The sequence below is a fragment of the Antechinus flavipes genome, chromosome 6, assembly GCF_016432865.1.
Source record: "Antechinus flavipes isolate AdamAnt ecotype Samford, QLD, Australia chromosome 6, AdamAnt_v2, whole genome shotgun sequence".
Classification (NCBI taxonomy): domain Eukaryota; kingdom Metazoa; phylum Chordata; class Mammalia; order Dasyuromorphia; family Dasyuridae; genus Antechinus; species Antechinus flavipes.
Genome location: NC_067403.1, coordinates 175,553,251 through 175,563,715, shown reverse-complemented (window position 1 = coordinate 175,563,715; position 10,465 = coordinate 175,553,251). Strand labels below are relative to the sequence as shown.

General features: G+C 32.2%; 1 pseudogene; it reads left to right on the top strand.

Moving 5' to 3' along the window:
- The first annotated feature begins 902 nt into the window (after window positions 1-902).
- Window positions 903-10,076, top strand: LOC127541480 (kinesin-like protein KIF23; annotated as a pseudogene).
- The last annotated feature ends 389 nt before the right edge of the window (window positions 10,077-10,465 follow it).

The window sequence follows — 10,465 nt, the reverse complement described above, 5'->3', positions numbered from 1 at the left end:
AAGAATTTTGTTGTTGTTTATTTTTTTAAAGATGGGAGATGTTTTAGAAAACTGAAAATTATTCTTTAGACAGGCAGAAACTGAAGATTAATGACCATGAGTAGTCTTTTGGAGAAGACAGGTTGAAAATACAATCACTTTTGCATATGGAGGAGTTTGCTTGGATAAGGAAAAGAACCACTTCTTAATGTGAAATGTATTGAAGGAGTAAATAATAGGGGAAGATATCTGAAGGACAATAAATTTGTATTAGAAAAGAAGAAGGGGCTCTCGGCAAAGTTTTAATTTTTTTAACTATGAGAAAAGGGTGATGAGAGAGAATGCCATGAGGTGTTTGAGTTTGATGAAAAGTTTGGAATATTCAATGTAATGAGTGAAATAGTGAATTGATTAGAGAATTACAAAAGTGTATTGATGCTGTGAAGTCATAATTGACATTATATAAGAAAAATTTGTAGTGGATTCAGCTAAATGTTTTTCTCTAACTCCATTTGGAAACATCTTAATAGAAGTGAAAAAATGGATTTTGGAAGTAATTCAAGGTTGGGGCTTGGTAAGGCATGATTGATGAATGAGTAAGGATGCAAGAAAGTTAAGAACAGAAGAGTTAAAATGGTTCACCAAGGGGCCAAGATGAAGAAAGGAGAATGTAGCCAGTTCCGGTTTGAGATGCTAGAAAAGAATGTGTGTGTGTGTGTGTGTGTGTGTGTGTGTGTGTGTACATATATAGTCTCTTAGTAAGAGGGGAAAAAATTATACTAAAGAGAAAGATTGAGCCCTTTCCTGAACTTACTGAATTAAAAAGGAAAATTTCAGGGAGTAAGCAAAAATAGTTACCAGAATTTTGACTAGTTAACAAATATAAACAGAATAAACATCCAAAGAGGAGAGGTTAGTTAATGATGGTGGTAGAGGAAGAATCTAGAAATGATGATAAAGAGCAAGGAATATTTTGGGTCTTCCACCATGATATGGGAATTGAGGAAATGAGTGAAAATGCAACCAGGTATGCTCTGTCATAAGTGGACAGTTAGGTTTCAATGACAGCTAGAATGGAGTGGGAAAGGAAAAACAAAAGTGTAAGATGAAAGCAAATTTGTCATCCATGATGAAGGAATTTCAAAGATTATAATGAAAGAGATCAGTAGATATAAAAAAGAGATATTTTTGGAAAGGTAGAGTTGAATGAAGTGATAATAATAATACGGGAAGAGAAAAATAAGGAAGGAGGCTTGTATAAAGACCCAGGGCTTTGAATCACTTGAATGGGGAACATTTCAGAATGGAAAAGAATGTTACACATTCAGGAATTTGTCAAGGCAGAGTACTAAAGGCCAGAGAGAGAGAGATTTAATGAGGAAAAGAGAGGATTAGCTTCTACAAAGTAATAATAATGATAAGAAAAAAATTGGAAGAAGATTTAAGAATTATCAATCCTCAAAATTTACATGAACTGATGTTAAATGAAGTAAGTAGAACCAAGAAAACATTGTGCACAGCAACAAGATTATCAACTGTGATGGACATGGCTCTTTTTAGTAATGAGGTGATTTACACCAATTCCAATAAATTTGTGATGGAAAAAGCCATCTGAATCTAAAGAGAAGACTATGGGGAATGAATGTGGATCACAACATAGTATTTTTCCTTTTTTGTCACTGTTTTAACTTCCTTGTTTGTGTTTTTCTTTCTCAATTTCCCCCCTTTAATCTGTTTTTTTTTTCTCCTGTGCAAAATGATAAATGTGGAAATATGTTAAAAAGAGTTGCAGATGTTTAATATATATTGGATTATTTGCTTTTTGGAGGAGGAAGAGGAAGGTAGAGGGAGAAAAATTTGGAACACAAGGTTTGCAAAGGTAAATATTAAAAACTATTTTTGCATGGATTTTAAAAAATAAAAAGCTACTATTATTAAAAAAAAAGTATCCTCTATCATTTTTACCTTAGCTTTTTGTTGTGTTCTAATACAGTATTTTTTCTTGTCTCCTGGAGTCATTATATTATGTTTAGTCCATTTTAATTTTCAGGAATTGTACTATTTTGATCACTTTTCTACTTTCTTCCCTAAATTACTTATTCTCTTTCCACTTTTCTTCAGATCTGTTATTTTATTTCTGTATACTTCCTTCATTCTTGCTAAATAGCCTTGTGGCAAAATAATTTTTTTCTACTTTAGTCTTTTCTTTTCTCTTTTTTTTTTTTATTAAAAAGAGTAGCACCAAACCAAAATGTGGAGAACAGACATGTGTATGTGACTTCCTCTGAGCTCCTCTCAAATAAACAGCAGATTAAGCCTCTGAATTGGTTTGGAGTGACAGAACCCACAAAGATTTGGAGTACAACAATTTCCCAGAAGAAATTTTGGAACAACTTCAGAAAAGGTCTGTTTCAATCAGTCAGGGAGAGGCTGCCAAGTTCAGCCCAGGACAAGGAGCAGGGATGGGAGCAGGGCATTGTGGTGTCCATGCACCAGGGAATCTACTATGAGGCTCTTAGACTATGCTGTCCTGGTTAGAAGCCAGTAGATCAGCTAATTAGCTATAAAACACCCAAAGCAAAGACAAAAGACAAATACTGAGATCTGAAAGAACATAGAACCTGGCCACACCTACCTAGCACCCAAAGTCAGTCAGCGGCAATGGCCCTAGGGAAAACTAAAGTGACTTCCACCTTAAGAGCAGACCTCAGCCTTTAAAAAAAATGATCAAAAAAGCAAAAACAAAACAAAACAAAACAAAAATTCTTCTCATAAACAGTTTTAATGGAGAAAGAGAACAGATCTCAAATCCTGAGGATCTTAAAGGCAAATCATCTCCAGATAAAACTTCAAAGGGTGACATGAGTTGGTCCTCATTTCACAAGGCTCTCTTGGAAGAATTCAAAGGGCATCTTAAAAGATAGTTGGAAGAAAAATCGAGAAAGGAAATGAAAACTTGAAAAGAGAGTTTGGAAAAGGAAAAACAGAAATTATCTGAAGAAAACTGATTAAAAATAGATTTGATGAAATGGAAAAAGTATATAATGCCTTACAAAATACATACAAAAAAAGAAACAAATACATTGAAAAACAGAATTTGTGAAATGGAAAATTAAAAAAAAATTAATAAAATACTTCAATTGACCAAATGTAAAAGGAGATAAAAAAGCTAACAGAAGAAAATGATTCAATAAAAATTAGAATTGGACAAAGGGAAGTGAATGACTCAAAAAGACTTCAAAAATCAGCCAAATAAAACCAAAAAAATGAAAAAAAAAATAGAAGAAAATGCAAAATACTTCATTGGAAAAACAATTGATTGTAAAACAGATCTAGGAGAGATGATTTAAGAATTATTGGACTTCCTGAAAACTATGATGAAAAAAAAGAGCCTAGACATCATCTTTCAGGAAATCATCAAGGAAAACTGACTTGATTATCTTGGAAGCCATTGAAAGAATTCACCAAACACTTCTTGAAAGAGACCTCAAAATTGAAAGTCCAAGTAATATCACAGCTAAGTTTCAAAATTATCAAATCAAGAAGAAAATATTGCAAGTGGCCAGAAGAAAACAATTCAAATATCGCACAATCAGGATTACCTAGGACCTAGCAACTTCCTCTTTAAAAGATCAAAAGGCATGGAATCTGATATTCTGAAAGGCAAAGGAACTTGAAATGCAACCATTAATCCGTTATCCAGCAAAACTGAGCATCATCTTTCAGGAAAAAGGATGGACATTCAATGAAACAGGTGAATTTCATCTATTTCTGATGAAAAGACTAGAGCTGACTAGAAATTTTGATCTTTAAATAAGTAACTCAAGAAGCATAAAGAGGTAAAAAGGAAAGAAAAATAACTTTCTCTTAAAAGTTAAAAAAATTATATTCCTATATGGGAAGATGATACGTTTAACACTTGAGATCTGTATCTCTGTTATGGGTATACTTAGAAGGTTCAGGTACTCTGATTTCATTGTGATGATTTTAAAAAGAAATAGAAAAGGAAAGATGATTCTACTGGATGAGAGGAAAATAGAGTTAAAACAGCAAATTATGTTTCACAAGGAGGCAAAAAGGAATTATTGCATTTGAGGGAAAAAAGGGAAGGGGATGGCCGTTGTGTGAAATTTGCTCTCATCAGATTTGGCTCAAAGATAGAATATCAGATACATTTACCTTCACAAAGAAGGTTGTTTTATACTATAGGGAAGTAGTATGGGAAGGGGGAAAGGAAGGAGGAAGCTAATAGAAGGGAGAACTGAAGTAAAAGGGGAACCGTATAAGAAAGGGGGAGGGGTTTCAAAAAGACAGGGCTATTTAAAGGAGGGAGTGATTAATGACAAAATACTGGGGAGGAGGAAAAGGGTGAAAAGGAAGAGAAAAAATTTAACAATTGGGGGCAAACAAGATGCCAGGAAATACAGAATAGTAATTTTATTGGTGAATGTAAATGGGATAAACTCTCTCATAAAACATAATTGGATAACAGACTGGATTAAAAGCCAGAATCCTAAAATTTGTTGTTTATAAAAAATTCATTTAAAACAGTGATATATTTAGAATAAAAGTAAAAGGTGGAGCAGAATCTATTATGTTTCAGCTGAGATAAAAACAAACAAACAAACAAAGCCAGGGTAGCAATCCTGATCTCAGATCAAGCAAAAGTAAGAATAAATCTATTTTAAAAAGATGAGGAAGGAAACTACATCCTACTTAAAGGTGCCATAGATAATGAAATGATATCAGTACTAAACATATATGCAACAAATGATATAGCATCCAAAATCCTAGAGGAGAAGTTAAGAGAGCTACAAGAAGAACTAGAGAGCAAAACTATACTAGTGGGAGATCTCAGCCTTGTTCTTTCAGAACTAGATATCTCAAACCACAAAATAAATAAGAAAAAATTAATGAGGTAAATAGAATGTTAGAAAAGTTAGGGATGATAGACCTTTGGAGAAAATAGAATGGAGATAGAAAGGACTATACTTTTTTCTTGGCATTTCATAGAACCTATTCAAAAATTTTCCATCTATGAGGGCATAAACCCCTCAAAATCAAGTGCTAAAAGGCAGAAATTGTTGGTGATTTTCTTCTTTTTAATATAATAGTTCTCTCTGCTAGAGAAGGTTTCTCGAGGAGATTTTCTGGAGGCAGGCTTAGTTTCAGTTAAGAGTAATAATTACTCAAAACGCAGCCAGGTGATAAAAGTTCAGATCTTTTATTGTCTCCAATATAGCCCTGTTAGCTTAGAGGCCTCTCTCTCTATTTGGTTCCAAGAGCTCTTGCAGATTGTCTTTTGCTTCTGCCTCTGCTTTCTTCAGCCACCAGCCAGCCAAGTGGAAAAATGGAATGGTTCTCTCTTGCCTTGGAGAGAGGGCTTCTGGTGTGATTCAGCTAAAATCTGACTGAGAGTCTCTGTCTATCATATATATATATATATATATATATATATATATATATATATATATTATATATATATATATATATATGTAAAAGAGAGAGGAATTGTGGGATACGAGAGAGAGGGGTTATGGGTTTTTTCCCATAGTGTTCTCTGGCCTTAAGAGCTTCAAGGGAGGTGTGAATTCACAAAGTTACACAGTTAACTTTGTGAATCTCCCATACTTGTGAATTCCAATGAGTAAAGTGTAAACACAAGCATTGTATCAATTAGTTCTACTTAGTACCTTGTTTCAGGTTCTGGCCCAAAACATCTTCTTGTAAGATCAGATCAATAATCTATCAACTCTAATGAGTTAGCAGTTTGTAAAGATTCCAACAAGAAATAGTCAATGCTTTTTTCTCAGATCATTGTGCAATAAAGATTACATGTAATAAAAAAGCCAGAGTAAAATAGACAAAAAATTAACTGGAAACTAAATAATCTAATTCTAAAGAATGAGTGGGTGAAACAACAAATCACAGACACAATTGATAATTTCCTTCAAGAGAAAGACAAGATGAGACCATATACCAAAATTTTTGGGATGAAGCCAAAGTGATTATTAGAGAAAATGTTATATCTCTAAATGCTAACTTGCATAAAGTAGAGAAAGAGAAGATCAATGAATTAGGCTTGAATCCAAAAAAGCTAGAAAAAGAACAAATTAAAAATCCCCAACTAAATACTAAATTTGAAATTCTGAAAATAAAAGACAAGATTAATAAAATTGAAAATAAGGAAACTATTGAATTAATAAATAAAAGTTGCTTTTGTGAAAAATTAACAAAATAGAAAAACCTTTAGTTAATTTGATTAGATAAAGGAAAGAAGAAAAGAAAATTGTTACTATCAAAAATGAAAAGAGAGAACTTTGCACCAATGAAGAGAAAATTGGAGCAATAATTAGGAGTTATTTTGCCCAATTAGATGTCAATAAATCTGATAAATCTAAGTGAAATGGAGGAATACTTTCAAAAATATAGATTGTCCAGATTAACAGAGAGGAAACAAATTACTCAAATAGTTCCATTTTACAAAAAGAAATAGAACAAGCTATTAATCAACTCCCTAAGAAAAAAAATCTCTAGGGCCAGTTGAATTTATATGTGAATTCTACCAAACACGTAAAGAAAAATTAATTCCAGTACTATGCAAACTATTTGAAAAAATAGGAAAAGAAGGAGTCCTGCCAAATTCCTTTTATGACACAGATATGGTGCTTTTACCTAAACCAGGTAGAGTGAAAATAGAGAAAGGAAATTATAGACCAATGTCCCTAATGAATATTGATACAAAAATCTTAAATAAAATATTAGTATAGAGATTACAGAAAGCCATCCTCAGGATATCAGATAAATGACCAAGGAAGATTTATACCAGCAATGCAGGGCTGATTCAAAACTAGGAAAACTATTTACATAATTGACTATATCAATAAACAAAACTAACAAAAACCATATGATTATCTCAATAGATGTAAAAAAAGCATTTGATAAAATCCAATACTCATTCCTATTAAAAATACTAGAGATTATAGGAATAAATGGAGTTTTCCTTAAAATGATCAGTAGTATATATTTAAAACCATTAACAAGATCATATGTAGTGGGGACAAACTAGAACCATTTCCAGTAAGATCAGGAGTGAAATAAGGTTGCCCACTAACATCATTACTATTAAGTATTATATTAGAAATGTTAGCTTTGGCAATAAGAAAAGAAAAAGAAATTAAAAGATTAGCATAGATAATGAGGAAAACAAATTATCACTCTTTGAAGATGATATGATGGTATACTTAGAGAACCCTAGAGAATCAAGTAAAAAACTACTAGAAACAATTCATAATTTTAGCAAAGTTGCAGGATATAAAATAAATCCATATAAATCATTAGCATTTTTACATATTATCAACAAAGTCCAACAGCAAGAGATACAAAGAGAAATTCCAATTTCATGGAGCTAGAAAAATAATAAAGTTCATTTGGAAGAACAAAAGATAAAGAACTTCAAGGGAATTAATGAAAAAAAAATTGCAAATAAAAGTGGCCCAGCTGTGCCAGACCTAAAACTATATTACAAAGCAATGGTCATCAAAATCATTTGGTATTGACTAAAAAATAGAATTTTCAATCAGTGGAATAGGTTAGGTTCACAGGACAAAAGAGTCAATGACTATAGCAATCTAGTGTATGAGAAGCCCAAAGACCCCAGGATTTGGAATAAAAACTCACTATTTGACAAAATCTGCTAGGAAAATTAGAAACTAGTTGCAGAAACTAGGCATTGACCCACACTTAACATTATATACCAAGATAAGATTGAAATGGATTCATGATTTAAACATAAAGAATGATATTATAAGCAAATTAGAGGAACAAAGAATAGTTTATCTCTCAGATCTGTGTGGAAGGAAGGAATTTGTGTCCAAAGAAAAACTACAAAACATAATTGAACAAAAAAATAGATAATTTTGATTATATTAAGTTAAAAAGTTTTTGCACAAACAAAACTAATGTAGAAAAGATTATAAGGGAAGTAATAAACTGGGAAAATAGTTTTATATTCAAAGGTTCTAATAAAGGCCTCATTTCTAAAATATATAGAGAATTAACTCAAATTTACAAGAATTCAAACCATTTTCCAATTGATAAATGGTGAAAAAATACAATTTTCAATAAAGAAATTGTAACCATTTCTAGTCATATGAAAAGATGCTCATAATCACTATTGATCAGAGAAATGCAAATTAAGACAACTCTGAAGTACCTACACACCTCTCAGATTGGTTAAGATGACAGGAAAAGGTAATGATGAATGTTGGAAGGAATGTGGGAAACAAGGATATTTACACATTGTTAGTGGAGTTGTGAACTGATCCAACCATTCTGGAAAGCAATTTGAAAATATTCCCAAAGGGCTATCATTGTGTACATCCCTTTTGCTCCAGCTGTGTTTCTACTGGGCTTATACCTCAAAAAGATCTTAAAAGAGGAAAGAGACCCATATGTGCAAAAATGTTTGTGGCAGCCCTTTTGTAGTGTCAAGAAATTGTAAACTGAGTGGATGCCCAACAGTTGGAGAATGGCTGAATAAGTTATGTTATATGAATGTTGTGGAATATTATAGTTCTATAAGAAAAGATCAGCAGAAGAATTGCAGAGAAGCCTGGAGAGACTTACATGAATTGATGCTAAGTGAAATGAGCAGAACCAAATCATTGTTCATGGAAACAACAAGATTATATGATGAGCAATTCTGATGGACATGATTCTTTTCAACAATGAGAAAATTTATATCCAATGATTTTGTGATGAAGAGAGCCATCTATATCCAGAGAGAGGATTGTGACAACTAAGTGTGGATTACAACATTTTAGATGACTTCATTTATGGCCAAAAAAGATGGTCTCCTTTTCACCTTCTGAGTTCCAGGAAGTAGAAAAACCCACATGATGACTGATTCTCCTGGTGAGGAAGGTTTGCTTCTTAATTGTTTGAACATGATATTTAATAATATAAAATCATTTCAAGTCAGGTAATATGGTTTTAAGTCCAATGATAAGAATAGTATAGATATCCAATATGAAATAAATGTCTCATTAGAATAGCAGAAAAGAGGCCCTGCCCAGTCCAAAGACTCTTTCCCATGCAGATATGATAAATGTGATAATTTTGAAAATCAAAAGAATTTGATGAAGACAGTGTTTGTGGTAAATTTGTTTCAGAATGAAATGTATAATAATTAATATAAGATTTACCATGGAAGGATCATTTTATCTTATGAAACTAAAACTTTCAAAATCTAAAATGCTACGTAAAGATAAGAATCAGAATGTGTGTGTCTCTGTGTATATGTACTGCAGGATGGACAGAAGTACAAGTAAAATCGACTGAAGAACCTTTTGAAGTTTTCTGAAAAAATCATAAGAAGAGAGGCATGGCCAATATGCAACTGAATGATGATTCTACTGGATCACAGTGTGTTGATCTCAAACTCTATTGCATGCAGATGGAGTCAACATATTGTAGGAAAAACAATAAATCATTTTAAGCCAATTGTCATTAATTCATATTGCTGAAAATGGACAAAAGAAAGTGGCAACAGACTATGGGATGCTGCTAACATTAATCAGTCACTAATGACACTAAGAAGAGGAATGAAAGTACTTCAAGAAAACCAAGTGTATGAGACTGACAAGATGATTCCATATCAAAATTTAATTACTCAAGAACTATTTGGATAAGGAAGGCAAGATACATATGATCATGTATGAACCGAAAGGCTGAAGATTATGGGAAAAGCTTGTAAGTGATGCACTTTCCAGAACTGACCCAAAAAATTGAAGTAGCAAGACCATTAAACGAGACAATATGTGATTTAACTCCAGACCAACATTACAGGAATCAGATCATTAGAGAAGAATTTCATGAAGATTTGAACTTCCAGCAGGTCCAGCTGGTTATGAATAATCAGTTACAAAGATAAATATGCAGTTTTCCACCTTCACCACTATGTAAAATTTTAGATGTCAATAATGAACAGACATTTCCAAAGTTGGTTGTAGTTTTAGAGAAACATCATCATAACTTAACATATGATGGCAGAAGAATTTAATAAAGAAGTGGTGATTTTTAGAGCTACACCATAAGAACTACTGACATATTCTGCCATCTTCCTTTTATCTTCCATCTAGAATGGCTTTTTTTTTTCCACTTGAGTCTCATGATTTTTAGGTTAAAAATAAAGCACATGCTGATATTTATTTAGCTACAAAAATGCATATCAGACATTTTTCACTGCAATTCAAACTTTCATAACAAAGTGAATTCAGTGGTTATTTTATGAGAATTCATATTGGAAAGTGAATTGTGTTGAACTTCATATTCTATATACATATGAATTTTCTGACATCTATGACAAATTATTTAGAATAAAAAGCACTAAATATATGGAGTGTATAATGTGAAAAGACACTTTCTGTATTATATTGTAACTGTATCATACAAATTAGAAAAAAATGGGATGGAACTACAAGCG